General features: G+C 40.6%; 1 protein-coding gene across 1 annotated transcript in view; it reads left to right on the top strand.

The window, feature by feature from the left end:
• Positions 1 to 7,911: 7,911 nt before the first annotated feature.
• ME2 (malic enzyme 2) overlaps positions 7,912 to 15,654 on the top strand; it is a 56,687-nt gene continuing 48,944 nt past the window's right edge. The window contains exon 1 of the mRNA XM_059139324.1: positions 7,912 to 8,174. The gene's annotated coding sequence lies outside the window, so the exon portion shown is untranslated. The remainder of the gene's footprint in view (positions 8,175 to 15,654) is intronic.

Raw genomic sequence — 15,654 nt, 5'->3', positions numbered from 1 at the left:
AGTAATGCTCAAGATAACAGGGATGCTATTTGGGTGACCAAGGCAAACATTTCTGGGATTTTTTTCCCCTCCTGACATCAGACAGAGACCTTGCCTACATTCTATTTGGTACACATTTCTACCTGGTATCTAGACCATAACTACATATCTGGTGAATGAAGAATAGAATTGTGCTGCCCGTGGTTTAAACATAACATATTCTCAGTACGGGAAGGAAAGAATAACTACATTTGCCTTGGCACAGGAACTTCTTGAGGATAAAGTTTCATAGATTTCTAGAAACAAAAATTCATTCACAGCAATATGAATTAACAGAATCTAGAACTTCAGAGGTTCTTTGTGCTTCTCAAATGTTAATGTGCATGGAACCACCTGGCTGTGTTGGATGGATTCTGGTGTAGTAGGTCTGGGTAGGACCTAGATTTCATTTTTCTAACAGTCTGGTGATGCCAATGTTGCTGCTCTTCCAGTCCTCTCTTAAGAGTTTATAGATGATGATGAGCCAGACTAGGATTTAGAATGAGTAACACCGAGCTGCCATTGGCTTTAGAAAATTTTAGAGGTGGCATTAGGAAGACTGAATCACCTTCATAAAAGAAAGAAGGTACTTCCACAATGACATGACACTAGCAAATTTTACTCTCTCCAGATTACCTAAGTCCTAGAGGAAAATCAAGAGGTAAAATATTATCTATAAAACCAAAATGTTATTTTCTTTAAGGAGTAAAGATTCTTCTATTGTTAATAAGCCTATGATGGTAACTTCTTTGTTTTTCACAAAAGTTTCTAGAAATTTCCTTAAGATATTTTGGTAATGAAGGGACTGCTTATTATGGTATTAATTACTGCTTATTATGGTGTTAGTTTACTCTTTTAGCAGACAGCCTGATAAGTTACATTATATTAATTATTTTTTAAATAGTACTGCTTTTTAGCAGTAATTACTATCATTGGTACTTCATTGTATTTTAAAACAGCATTGTTTTTTAATGATAGTACTTACCTATACCAAATGCCTTTTTTTTTTTTTAAGCATCAAATGCTTGTGTCACTTCCAAACTAGGCTGACTGGAAGCTTGTTTCTGCAGTGTCTGGCATAAATGCCTTCAGATACACTCTTTATTTTCTCTTGTATTTTCAGAGTTTGCATTTTTAATGACCCTAATTTATTGTAAGATAATTCCCAGTGGTGCAGTCAGCATTCATTATTAATGTTTTCTAGTCTAAGGCAGATGGAGTTGTGTAAACCTAAACATGTGATTAGCACAATCTATCCGCTTTTGCTCTAGACGATGTGCCAACCTAAAACCAACGCGTCTACCACATATATTCTCTTTATAAGGAGAATGACCTTCTGTAACTCTCTGAAAACTCAATCATATGGATTTTTCCTTAAGAAAACACACTTGTGCTTAGATGAGATAAAGTTGCTCTATTTTCATGGTAATTGGTCCTGATGTTTTTCCAAGCATCTTCCTTTAATTTTGAGAAAGGTGGGCAAACATGTGTCCATCTTGAGATAACTGGCATATATAACACTTTAAGCTGTCTATTGAAGAGCTTTATAAGGAAGTTACCTGACCAGGTGTGCCCTGGAAGTCTGTCCCTTTAAGGCTCCTCCCACTTCATAGGTGAACTGGCCAAACCTGTGACAAAGCCTGAGATGGCAGCCTCAGCTTCCAAAACCACAGGACTCACACAAACTTAGCCACACCCATGTCCTTCTCTATTTGTTTAGTGACCAAGCCCTATTCCTATTTCCTCCTCCTACTTTTCCAATAATTTGAGTGTTGGCACCTAGTTTTCCCTGATCCCCTGCTTTGTAACCTACCTTTCTTGGAAGAGCTTGTGCCTTCTTTCCAGGCTTGTATGTTGTCTGTCATTTGACAACGCTGCAAGGCCTGGTGAGCTACACTCCGGACAGCCAGCAATGGTCCCTGGCTTTTTCTGAGAGGGTCCAGTGGAGGACACCAAGGAAGAAGCCCAAAATGAGAGTATAAGATTCACAACCAAGTTCAGAGGCATTGACATCAAAATGAAAAATAATACACAAAGAAAACAGTTTATTTTATATGTGGGTTGGGGTAGATCTAAAATTCACGCAGTGAGGTGTGTAAAGCACCTCATTCAAGTGTGGTAAACTTTAACCTACATGTACACCTGTGTAGTCATCATGCAGGTTGAGATATAGAATGCTCCCTTGTTTCTTTTCAGCCAACCCCAACTCCCCCATTAAAGCTAACCTCTTGGGGCACCTAGGTGGCACAGTCATATGAATGTCCGACTCCTGGTTTTGGCTCAGGTCATGATCTCAGGGTCATGAGACTGAGGCCCGAGACGGGCTCTAATCTCAGTGTAGAGTTTCCTGAGATTCTTTCTCTCTCTCCTTCTGCTTCTCCCGTTCATGCTCTCTTTCTCTCTAAAATAAACAAATCTTTTTCTTTTTAAGAGTTTTATTTATTTATTTGACAGACAGAGATCACAAGTAGGCAGAGAAAGAAGGAGGGGAAGTAGGCTCCCTGCTGAGCAGAGAGCCTGATGCGGGGCTCAATTCCAGGACTCTGAGACCATGACCTGAGCCGAAGGCAGAGGCTTAACCCACTGAGCCACCCAGGAGCCCCGCCTTAAAATTTTTTTATAATGAAATGTTCAATTATACAAAAAGTGGAGAATATAGTATAATAAACTCCCTAAAGATATCACCAAACCTCAATAATATCATTTTGCCAGTCTTGTTTCATCAATTCCCATTTTTACCCCTAGAATAATTTTTTTAAAGATCTATTCATTTATTTTAGAGAGAGGGAGAGAGACAGAGAGACAGAGAGAGAGAGAGAGAGGCAGTGAGTGACAGGGTGGGGGCAGAGGGAGAGGAAGAGAGAAACAGACCCTGTGCTGAACCTGAAGCCCAACGCAGGGTTATACCCCAGGATCCTTAGATCCCAACTTGAGTCAAAACCAAAAGTTGGCACTTAACTGACTAAGCCACCCAGCCAACCTTCCCTAGAATCATTTAAAACAAACCCAAGATATCATGATCCTGTCACCTCACCTGTAAATACTTAACAACACATTGTTTATTAAATTACATTTACATGAGTAAATGTTTTGTCTCCGTATTATAATGTAGACTCTGCCAGGGCAAGCATTGTATCTTTTTCATTCTTGTTTCCCAGCGAGCTCTTCTCAGTAGGAAATGCTACACAAAAACATAAGTTAGATTCGTGATCAATGCATGGCAGCAGACAATGGTTCTTAAACTTGAGTGTGTATCCAGAGCAACTGGAAGGTTTGTCAAAACACATAGTGCTGGACCCCCACCCCAGAATTCCTGATTTGGTAGATCTGGGGTGGGGCCCAAGTAGTCACCTTTCTAACAAGTTCCCCAGTTCCCAAATGATGGTGGTAGTGGTGGTGACCGTTATGATGATGGTGATCTAGATTCATACTCTGAGAACTCCTTCCTTGGAACAGGGAAGATGTTGACATTTCCAAACCTGCCTATTAATTAATCAAACAATCATATGTGAGGGCTTGAAAGGAATAGAGGGAGAAATAATTTTTTTATAGTTTTTATAAGCCCCTACTCTCATGGAAATTTTACTATATGAGTAATTAAAAAAGAAATATAGGAGAATTATTAAGAAACACGGGTGCTGGAGTCCCATATCAGAAGATTTTTATTTAATTAGTATAGAATAGACTTTTTTTTTTTAAGTGTTCCCAGGTAATCCCAATGTGTATTTACATACCATCACACTAGGCTTTACTGAAGAGGTGAGATTAGAATTTGTCCTTGACTTATGAAGAAGCTTTTAAAAGCTTAAGTGGGAAGGGCCTTCCCACTTCCTAGGTGGGGGGGGGGGGCTGCGGTGGCATAAAGCTCCAAATGCTTTTTCTGGTCTTTCCAGGACATTGACTTGTACATAAAAATATTAAAAAATATTCAGAGTTTGTACAACACAGTTTGCATCCTTTTTTTCTTAGACGAATCAACCTCTAAATCCTCAGATTTCCCATATGTAAAATGGGAATAATAATTATACCTACATCATAGTATTGTCGAGACAATTAAATGATCTTAGTATAAATAAGGAACATTGTTTAGAATAATGTTTAGCAAATAAGTGCTCAATGAATGCTAATCATTATTTATTGAACATCATCTGTATGCCAGGCAGGGAACCACAATGAGAATACTTTGCATTTGTATTCTTTTGACTTTACAAAGCTGTTGTATATTTTAAAAGTCTTTATTTATTTATTTGAGAGAGATATAGATTGGGAGAGAGGGCATGAACAGGGAAGAGAGAGAAGCAGGCTCCCCACTGACCAGGGAGCCCATAGAGGACTCGATCCCAGGACCCTGAGCCGAAGATAGACTTTAACGACTGAGCCACCCTAGCACCCAGGCACCCCAAAGCTGCTGTATATTTTTATCACACTTCCTCCTTCCAGTGACCTTTGCAATAGGGAGAGAAAGTTTAATAGCACCTATATGACAGGAGAAAGCTGTGGAGTGACTTTCTCAAAGAGTGCAATAGTACGTGAACTCCAGTATTTCAAACTCCAAAAGTGTCCCGAACTCTTCAATAAAATAAGGAAGCAAACAAACAAAAACCAAAAACAAAAGCAAAAAAATGTTGAAGAACTGAGGCATTTGTTCAGCTAATTTGTACACATACTTCACTTTACCGAGACAGAGGTCCCTAAGAATCTCAACAATCTTCCTTCTGTCATTCCCAGGTTATCCATAAGGGGGACATTTAATTGGCGGATAATCTGTACTCTGCTTGGAATTACATTTCTTTTCTTTTCTTTCTTTCTTTTATAGAGATTTATTTATTTGAGAGAGAGCAGAAAGAAAGGAAGACAGCACAAGCTGGGAGGAGGGGCACAGGGAGAGGGAAAAGCAGACTCCCTCTGAACAGGGAGTCCAACGATGTGCGGCTGGATCCCAGGACCCTGGAATCATGACCTGAGCCTAAGGCAGGTAGATGCTTAACTGACTGAGCTGTCCAGGCACCCCAGGAGCTACATTTCTTATTCAGCTATATTTCTAGTCAAGGATTGTCAGATAACTCCATTTACTGGAGAGAACCCTGCCTTTAGGAGAAGTTCTTTCATTCTCTTAAGGAACATCCAGAAAATGGAAAACCTAAAACTAGGCAAGTTGGAACAAGAAAGTTCTCTTCTTCAACGCACACATACAAAATGGAAAAGTTAATATAGCAATTAACATGTTCTTTCATGTAACACATACTTGGTGACCTCTTATGTGTATTATATTCTTGGTCTGGACAATACAAGAGTAGGAAAACAAATGTAATTGGAAAACATGAGTAATCATTAATAGAGACATAAAGTCTAAAACTTCCCAAGGTTTCCTCTACTGGTTTCTACAGGTGAGAACTACTGTGAAGGATACAGCTCCTAGGTTACATGACGTGGCTGTTACTCTGTAACTGGTGGCAAATTTTCCACATAACTGAAAACAGATGTGTAGAAAACCTATTATTTTCATTACTCCTACTGCTGCTACTACTACTTTAGATTTGCTATCCTCCATTTGAGTTATGAGCTATTCTAAAGAAAAAAGTATGAACTAAGATATTATGGCAGGAAACAAGATCTCTGTGCATTTTAACGGTATTTGTTAGAAATTATTTTTAGCCCCAAACAACAGAAAACCCTATTTGAGTTGGTTTACACAGAGGCTTATTTTACAAAATAAGAAATATAAGGCTAGGAGCCAAGGCTGAATGTGACTTGACAATACTACCAGGGATCCAAGGTCGTTAATTCTGCCAATATCTTTAGAGTATATACCTTCATCCATTTGCTTGTCATCTTATGGTCCAATGATGAGTGCCATGCCTTCAAACTTTTCAGGCAAGAAGTGGAATGAAGCAAAAAGCCAAAGTACACACCAGCTGAGCCTATTTTTTAAAGCGTTTCTGTAAGTCCCACCCAGCAGCTTCCATGTATGGGACTTGAACAGGCTCCTCTTGGACTAGCACTGTCCAGCTGATATATAATGCAAGCCACAAATGGGAGCCACATATAAAATCTTACATTTTCTAGTAGCTATGTTTTAAAAAAGTCAAAGAGAGGAAATTAATTTCAATAACAGACTTAACCAAAAATGCCCCCCAATTTTTCTCATGTGTGACTAATACCTTAAAAATCAAATCAAGATACACATTTTACCTTCTTTTTTTGTATTGTTTTCATAGTCAGTCTGCATCTCAGTTTAGACAAGCTACCTTTCAAGTGCCCAATAGCCATATGTTACTGTCTTGGGTGGGAAGCCTCAGGCCAATCACCGAAGTGTCTCAGAAGGATATATGAATTGGGGTGGGCCATCCAAACTGCCTTCTTGACAGTAGCAAATACTTCATTTAAGGAATGAAATGACCTGAATTTAACCAAAATCAGTCCCATCCATGATAGCTCGCTACAATGCTTCAGACCAGGGTTATTCAAATGTAGGACAAACTGGCTTTCAAAGACAAAACAATTTTACCACTCCTAATGAAGTATTTATGATGCTTGTACTTTTTGAAATTTCCCTCATTCAGTTTGATGTTCTTGACAATGTCTGGCGAGCAGGGTTATCTGAGGTGATGCTTATATACAGTCCTTTTTACTGTGGTGCTGACTATAGCAGCCATACCTATCATTTATCATCTAACTACAGTGTTCCCAAACATGCCCGCCCTTTGATGTTCCCAGTGGCCTGGTTGCTCCAGATTTTATGTAATTGCCAGTGTTTAGGAAGGGGCAATGCACTGTTCTCTACTTCCACTCAATTTTCTCTATTTTACGTTCCCATCACTTTCAGTTTTCTTATTCCATGTTCCTTGACTCTTTTTGCATCCTTTACATCTTCACCTTAAGATTATCATTACCAGGGGCGCCCGGCTGACTCAGTCCAGGGGCATGCAACTCAGGATCTAGGGGTTGTGAGTTTGAGCCCCACTTTGGATGTAGAGATTACTTAAAAATAAAATCTTAAAAAAATAATAAAATTATCATTATCATACTTTAAAAGTGCACAAACTCATTTATAGCAAAAAATTTTTGATGATAAGATTTTTCTGAAACAAGAGTGAAGAAAAATCCTTCAATGTCATAACCGTGAGTGGGTGGGTCAAGGGGTACTAAGGTACAGTCCTCGCTGCTTTCAAAGATGACAATTTAGTGTTCCAGTGCTTTTCTGAGAGAGGACATTGAACATCTATTTATGGTGACTGTGATGATAGAGATTAGTAAATCCCCTGCGGGCCGGTAACTGTGCCAGCAGGCGTGGAGAGTGGCAAAGAATTCTGCAGAAGATGGAGGCCTCGGCACAGAAACAAAAATAGCTCAGAAATAGAAAGCGTTCTTTAAGTGCAGAGGCCTCACATTTCCCGGTCCCACCTATTCCGCTTCTCCAGCCACCTGACCTGTATCCAGCTCCTAATCTCTCCTTCATCTCCTCCTGCCTCCGCTCGCTGTCCCTGATGGACCTAAACTCCCAGCCTTCCTCTCGTCCCCTGGGGCTCGGAGACTGGTACCCGCGGATTTCCCGGGCCCGCCCGCGCCTGCGCAGAGCCTCTTCTCGCGCGAACGTGTAGCCATCGCCCCTCGAGTACCCCGACACCTCGGGGGATGCGCGGTCCGCGGTAAACTAGCCCCGCTCCTTTCGTGGAACAACGGGCGTCACCTGGGTCGGCTGCGGACTCCTTCAACTCTATACGGCCCCTCTCGCATTTCTCGAGATCGCGTCCCCAGGGGCGCGCGCCGGCCTCTAAACAGTAACCTCAAAGAACCAGATCCAGGAAGGTCCTGGGGAGGGGAGGGGGGTGGCGGGGGGGGACGCGGGCGCGCCGGCCGCGAAGTGGCGGCCGGAGCCCCGCCCCCGGGACGACTTTCCGCCTCCGCATTGGTCCGCGTGCCTGTCAGTCTCCGCCGGGCCGCGCCGGCCCGCCTCCCTGGCTCACTACGCCGCCTGCCTGGCTACCTCGCCGGCTGTCTGCCGCCCCTGCCTGTCGGGACCTGAGCTAGCGCCAGCTCCGCGAAGCTCAGGGAAGAGGGGGGCGGACTCGGCCGCCGCTGAGCATCGCCTGAGTGGGCGGCAGGGCCGCGGCCTCTCCGCCGGCAGCACCACCTGTCGCGGGCCGAGACTTCGGGTAAGGCTCCGCGCAGCACGCGGTTGCAGGCGGCCTGGCGTGGCGGGGCCGGGGCGGGGGCTCCGGGAGCGCAGCGGGGGCGGCCTCCTCCCGCCCGGCCCGCCCACCCGATTGCGGACCCGCCGCCGGCTTTCGCGCGGGCGGCGGGCAAGGACCCGCTTGGCGGATGGGCGGGGCGAGGCGAAGGGAAGCGGCTCCCGGAGCCCGGGGGAGGGCGGGGGAGCGGTCAGGTCGCGGCGGTCCCCAATACGAGCGCCCGCGGCTTTTTCCCGGGCACGGTTTCGGGGCGCGACTTTCCCGTTTCTCGACCCGCCGGTCCCAGGGCGGCGCCCCTGCTGCCCTGGGATGAGGTCTTGTGGCTTCCAGACCGCGAGCGTCGCTCTCCCCTGCGCCCTTTAAAGAACGATTTTGTGGCTTGATACCTTTTATTAAATCTCTTTCTGCAAGGATGAATTAATGACAGGAATTAGGCTGTGTGTGTGTGCATGTGTGTATGTATGTGTGTGTGCGCGCGCGCGTTTGTTCGTTCCTCTCTCTAAAGGAAGTTTGCTACAAGCTAGAAAGTTCTACGTTTGGACAGTTCTGCCTATTCGTGTGAAATGGCATAAATAGACCAGAACTGGCAGGTGTTTCTTTGACACTGTGATGACCACCTCTGCTTGTGTGGTGGTGTTAGATTTGCGGTCCAGGAATTGACTTCTTTCATGGTTACAAAAACAATTTTAGAAAACATGTTGCCTTTTGATGAGAAGCATGATCAAAATGATACATCTTAGCAGTAGTGCTTCCTTACAAAATGCGTTATCTCCTTATCTGATTTATTTTCCTAATGCTTGTGGCAGCTGCTTCTAAGCAGAATAGTTAATAGCATTGTTGTTTCTTTTAGTGTTGCAATTGCTAACAATAGAAGCACGTTTTAATTGTCAGTTCTGGGCCTGACATTGTTCTGTACATGAATAATCTCAAAATAACTCTTTGAGGTTGGTACTGTTATTTCTACTTAACAAATGAAGAGACTAAGGCTTAAGAAGGTTAAGTAACTTGCACAAGATCACAGATTTTATAGGTGGCCAAGTCTGGATTTGAACTCAGGCAATTTAACAAAACAGCTCCAGCTTAGTCGCTCCTTAAGCATTGTTCCTGTTGTTCAAGTAATTGCAATGTTGTACTCATTAATTTTACTCTTAATCTTTACTCATGAATTTATTCTTTAGTTTCCAGGCATCCTGGAAGTTAGAGAAGAAACATTTGCTTGCACTTTCCTCTCCCCACCTTCCCCCTGTGTGTGTATTTGTATGTGTATGTAAAATCTCTTGTGTAACTACTAAAACCAAGTTACATGATACTATGTTACATGGTTTGCAGAAATACAGAAAAAACAACTTAACTCTTGTCTTCTAATGTTGGACCTTTAATTAGCTTTGAACTTTGATTTACAATCAGTGTTTGGCTATCTTATGGTAGTTATAAAGACTTAATTAAAAGTTAAGCATAGAGCCCAGATACGCTGATAGAACTTTTATCATATATTAAGGAAATGTTGGGCTATGCATTTGTAGAAGTTCTTCATTCTCTTGAGAATTAAATATACTCTTGCTCAGTACTTACTTCTGAAAAAGAACTACTCACAGGTTCGTCTTACAGGGTGTTTTTGTCTTTTAAAATACACTTGTTATGGAAATATGTCAAAAATTCATAAAAGAAAACCTAATTTACCGTTTAAGAATTTCTCTTGCAAATTAACTCCTATAAAGCTGCTCATGTATAACTTGTATCAAGTTTCCTATAAAAATAAGCTATTCTTAACTATATTAAATTTTATATTAAGTTAAACTAAAATAAATTCTAATTTATGTTGGTGAATTTTCGACAAACTTAGTCATACTTCATTTATTTATTTATTTATTTTTAAGATTTTATTTATTTATTTGACAGAGAAATCACAAGTAGATGGAGAGGCAGGCAGAGAGAGAGAGAGGGAAGCAGGCTCCCTGCTGAGCAGAGAGCCTGATGCGGGACTCGATCCCAGCACCCTGAGATCACGACCTGAGCCGAAGGCAGCGACTTAACCCACTGAGCCACCCAGGCGCCCTTTATTTTTTTTTTTTAAGTAGGATCCACACCCAACTTGGGGCTTGAATTCACGACTCTAAGATTGAAACCTGAGCTAAAATCAAGACAGATACTTAACCGACAAAGCCACTCAGGCACCCCAAATTTAGTCATATTTTAAAACATAAATAATAATTGAAACCTATAGTTGTTTACTGAGGATCATTTTTAGAAGGAGGACAAAATTCATACTATCAAAATCATTCTACATTTAATTTCCTAAAAATCTATTTTATAAAAAGTTAACTTTTATTTTAAAGTCATCGTTTTAGTTATATGGCTGTATATTATATTTCCTTTGCTTAATGTGTACAAATTGCAAAAGTAATGAAAAATACTATATTGATTCTGTAGATGTTGTTCAGAATGACATTTGATGTTGCCTGGCTCTGTATACCATCCAAATTCTAATTACTTGACCTAGAGATTTAATTCGAAATAGTTTAAATAAGTGCTAACCATGAGTATCCTTATAGCTTCAAGGATTTCACAGTAGAAGATATTGGTGCAGAAACTAACAGGCATTCAGAACACATCTGAGCACCACAGTCTGTCACTACTACTAATAGTGCTTAAAGAACTAACATTTATAGAGCACTTAGAGGGCACTGTGATAAGCATCTTACACAGATAATCTAATTAAAATCTTAAAATGGCACTGTTTAGCGGGTCCTGTTATTATCCGCATTTGAGTGATGAGAAAACTGCAACAGACTTATTCAAAATCAGAGTAAGAATTGGCCAAACCAGGATTTAAACCCAGTAGTTTGATTCCAGAGCTTGCCTTTGACTACTCTGCTAAACTGCCTGGATATGGATTTTATTGAATAAACTTTCATGTCAAGTAGTCAGGCTCTTTATGATGATTATAAAGCTCTTAATTGCTTGATACTTTGTAAATATCATCCTTACTACACAGCTCTGCAAACCAGAGTTCCCTCTCCCTTGTTTCATTGATGAGAGAAATGAGACTTCTGAGGCAGTCCTGAGACTTTTGGACTTGATGGGCAAGTGTGTGTAGGGGGACAATTGGGACCAGACATACACTGCCAACTTTTTTTTTTTTTAAAGATTTTATTTATTTATTTGACAGAGAGAAATTACAAGTACACTGAGAGGCAGGCAGAGAGAGAGAGAGAAGGAAGCAGGCTCCCTGCTGAGCAGAGAGCCCTATGTGGGACTCGATCCCAGGACCCTGAGATCACGACCTGAGCCGAAGGCAGCGGCTTAACCCACTGAGCCACCCAGGCGCCCCTGCCAACTTTTAATTCTATTAAGGTTAAGGACTCTTTTAAGAACTATTGCAATCTACTATCACCATCTTTTCATAAAAGAAAAGACGTTTTTATCACCAAACAGCTAAGAAGATCAAAATTAGAATAGGAAAACAAAGAGAATTTTGTTTTATGAAGGACTATGTTGCATTGTTCAGTTTTTCTCAATTGGCCACACAGCAGTGAGAAATGTGTCCCAGGCTAACACCAATTCAGAAGCCGTTGGGAATGCCTGGGTGACACAGCCGCATCCAAAGTGGTGATGAGCCGAGTCCAGATTCCTATCCCAGTTGGACTGCAGAGCTTGTGCTCATTGCACTCAGTCACGACCTCTAATTTCTGTCTCCCTTGCAGTGACCTCCTTTAACCCCAAGTAGGGGGCCAGGGAGAGTTGTCCCCAGCAGCCAGTGGCCTAGCAGTTTCTGTCCTGGTCCAGCTTGTAAACACCAGAGAGTAAGTTCCAGGGCAAGGCCATGTGAAAGACACACGGTGGGGGGGGGGGGGGGGGGACCAGAGGCAGATCTCAGTATTCCAGAAGCTGTCAAGGAAGCAAGCAGCTTGATTTTACATGTCAATTAAAAATTAAACGCTGCCTTTTGGTTCCTATTTTTACTTCACTCATTCTGAGAGTTCTCCTTCCAACCCACCTGCATAACCGCGTTTTATCTTGTTGCCTCTCATTGTTCTTATTACTGGTATTTAAGCCTCCCTGTCTATCTCTTATTCCTTGGTTTTAGTTTTGGCAGATTTTTTTTTTCCTTAATTCTTTTTTTAACTTATGACCACTGTTTTCAAGACACTATTAAAGTTACCTTTACATTTATTTTATTCTCTATCACTCACTAACAAAGTAATTTTAGTGATTAAACATTCTTTAATTATAATACTTTTTTGCATATAGTCTCATTTGATCATCATGGTTATCTATAAGGTGGATTTGACAAGTGGTGTTATCTTTATTATACAGACTAAATTCAGTATTAGGTAGAAGCAAAACTTTAACCAGGAACTGAAAATAGATTTCATGTATTAGAATGCTGCTCTTAAGTACTAAGAGGAAAAATTTTAATCTTCGTTACTTGCAGTGTCAATTCTTCTGGCCACTAAGTGTGGGACTTCTCCCCCGTCCCCTTCCGCAATTCTCCAGTTCTCAGCAGATGCTGATTGGGCTTGCTTTGATGTAACTTAATTCTGACACTGTCCATATGGAGATAGCTTCAGATCCCATAGGTTAAGGATTAGGTCCCAAAAGACAGCCCCTACTTGAGATGCCAATCCTAAGTCCCAGGTTGTGACCCGTACTTCTGACCAACTCTCTATAAATTGAGGCTTCGCACAACCCCCTCTGTTTCGATGATTTGCTATAATGGCACACAGACTTACTTATATTTGCTGGTTTATTATAAAAGGATACAACTCAGGAACAGATGGGAGGGATACATAGAACTAGGTATTGATGGGGGTAGGGGTGGAGAGGCATAGAGCTTACTTGTGCTACCTGAGTGTGCCATCCCCCAGCACCTAGATGTGTTCACCAGCATGAAAGCTCAATAGATCTTGTTAAAAAGAGCCCCTGCCCACTTCCCTTTCTGGAGGTTCTGGAGGCGGGGCAGTAAATTTCTACTCTCTAATGACTTGGTGTTTTTGGTGACCAGCTCTATCTGAGGCTTTGCAGTGGTCTACCCTAGGTCACCTCATAAGCATAAACTCAAATGTGATCAAAAGTGTCTTCTTATGAGTCACAAAAAATACTCCTCTATCATTCAGGAAATTCCAAAGATTTTTTAGGAGCTCTGTTGCAGGAACTGGGGACAAAAACCAAATATATTTCTTTTTTTAAAAAAGATTTTATTTATTCATTCATAGAGGGGTTGCAGAGGGAGAGTGAGAGGCAGTGAATCTGAAGCAGACTCCACCCTGGAGCCTATCTTGGGGCCCGACCTCAGGATCGTGAGATCATGACCTGAGCAGAAATCAAGAGTCAGACATGTAACTGACTGAGCCCCCCAAGATATATTTCTCATCATACCACAAGTACTGATGACAAAATAATTTTTTTTCAGATTGTCTTTGATTTAAAGTAAAAAGTATTCTATACTATACCGTAGATTTGCCTACCTCACCAGTATACTAGAATACTAATCCAGTTTTTTGGTAACAAAGTTTTAGTGTTGACAGATAATGCTGTCTGTCCTGGAAGAACCACACAAACACATAATCAGTGCTACCATTTCAGTCTTTGAAATTTATTTTGAAATGATCTGAAAGGCTTTGGTGGCATATGTCATACTTCTTGGCCCCTTAATGCTTCACTGTGTTTTCAGGACAAGTATATCTCTTCCATATGGTTATCAAATACAGAAAATTTAAAATTTTACAGTACTTTTATTTAAGCTACAATATATCTTCTAGTTTTTCCAGTTGTCCCAATTAGTGTCCTTGATAGCATTTTTTTTTTTTATTCAGGCTTTGCATTTAGTTGTCATATGCTCAGTCTTCTTTAAATTGCAATAGTTCCTTAGTGTTTGTCTTTCACTAACATTTTAAAGTGACCCAATTATTTTGTTGTATATCTCTCATAATTCTTTTTTATTATTACTGAAGTATATTTGGCATATGACATTGTATAAATTTAAGGCATATAACTTTAATTAGATATATTTATGTATTATAATATGATTGCCATTGTAGTGATAATTGTCATCTCTTATGTTATATAATTACCATTTTTTTTAAATGGTTGGAACAATTAAGACCTAGTCTCTTAAAAAGTTTGATGGTTATAATACAATGTTATCTATATTCACTATACTACGCATTAGATCTTTAGGAGTTATTATTTCTTAGGACTCTCATTGCAAGTTTGTATCTTTAAACATCTGTCCTGTCCTCCCACCCCCAGTCCACATCTCTTGTGATTCTTTTTTTTTTTTTTTCTTTTAATTTTGTTTATTTTTTGACAGAGATCACAATTAGGCAGAGAGGCAGGCAGGGAGAGAGAAGAGGAAGCACGCTGTCTGCGGAGATGCGGGGCTCGATCCCAGGACCCTGGGATCATGACCTGAGCTGAAAGCCCAGTCTTTAACCCACTGAGCCACCCAGGCGCCCCTCTCGTGATTCTTGATGTCCTTGTAATCATATAAATTTTTTGTTTTTGTGGACACATTTATGCACCACATTTATAGGAAATATCCAGAATAGGTAAATCCATAACGACAGAAAACAGGTTGCTGGTTGCGGGCACTGGAGGAGGGAAAGAACTGCTTAAATGGGTCGTGTTTCCTTCTGGGATGGTGAAGATGTTTTGGAACTAGGCAGAGGTGGGTTGCACAACATTATGGGTTTTCTAATCCCTCTCAGTTGTTCACTTTGAAATGGCAAGTTTTGTTGTGTGAATTCACTTCCATAAAAATTAACTTAAAAAATAATCTCACTGTAATGGTTTGCTGCACTCTGTATACAAACCTTGATTTCTAAGCAAGTAAAAATTCCAGTAAAAAACTTATTGTGGGATAATTGCAATGATTTGTAATGACTAAGATAAATGGGCTTTGCAAGTTCATTTTGGGTGGGAGAATTGATATGCAGAAGAATCTATTGTATTCTTATTTTAAATATTTAATGTGCAATGTATTATGTGGAGTTTTCCATTTTGAAAAATTTCCATGTGTCTGTGATGGTCATGAAAAGGCAAAAACATGTTTTCTAGCTAATTTGTGTATTTTTTATATTAAGTAACAGGTTTTTTGAAAAGAAAAATATTTAGTATATTACCTTTAAACACTGACTATATTAATACATTAAAATTATAAGCTAGATTAAAAGTTTGAATGGCTTCTCTTCCTCTGGATGTTTATGTTCCAGGCTTTCCTGGTAACTTACTTTTCCACCTTCAACCTAAACTCCCATATGCATTTACATGGACCATACCATATGTCTTTGATTACTAGATGTTACCTTGTTTCTTAATTGCTAGATTTCTTTCTTTCTCTCACAATCAAGAGATACATACCTTGCCACACACTTGTGGCTTAGAAAAAGAATAAGTGTTAAGCACACTGTAGTATACAGTACATACAAAATAACAATGATGA

The sequence above is a fragment of the Mustela lutreola genome, chromosome 11, assembly GCF_030435805.1.
Source record: "Mustela lutreola isolate mMusLut2 chromosome 11, mMusLut2.pri, whole genome shotgun sequence".
NCBI classification, from domain to species: Eukaryota; Metazoa; Chordata; class Mammalia; order Carnivora; family Mustelidae; genus Mustela; species Mustela lutreola.
This window is presented reverse-complemented; position numbering and strand designations above follow the sequence as displayed.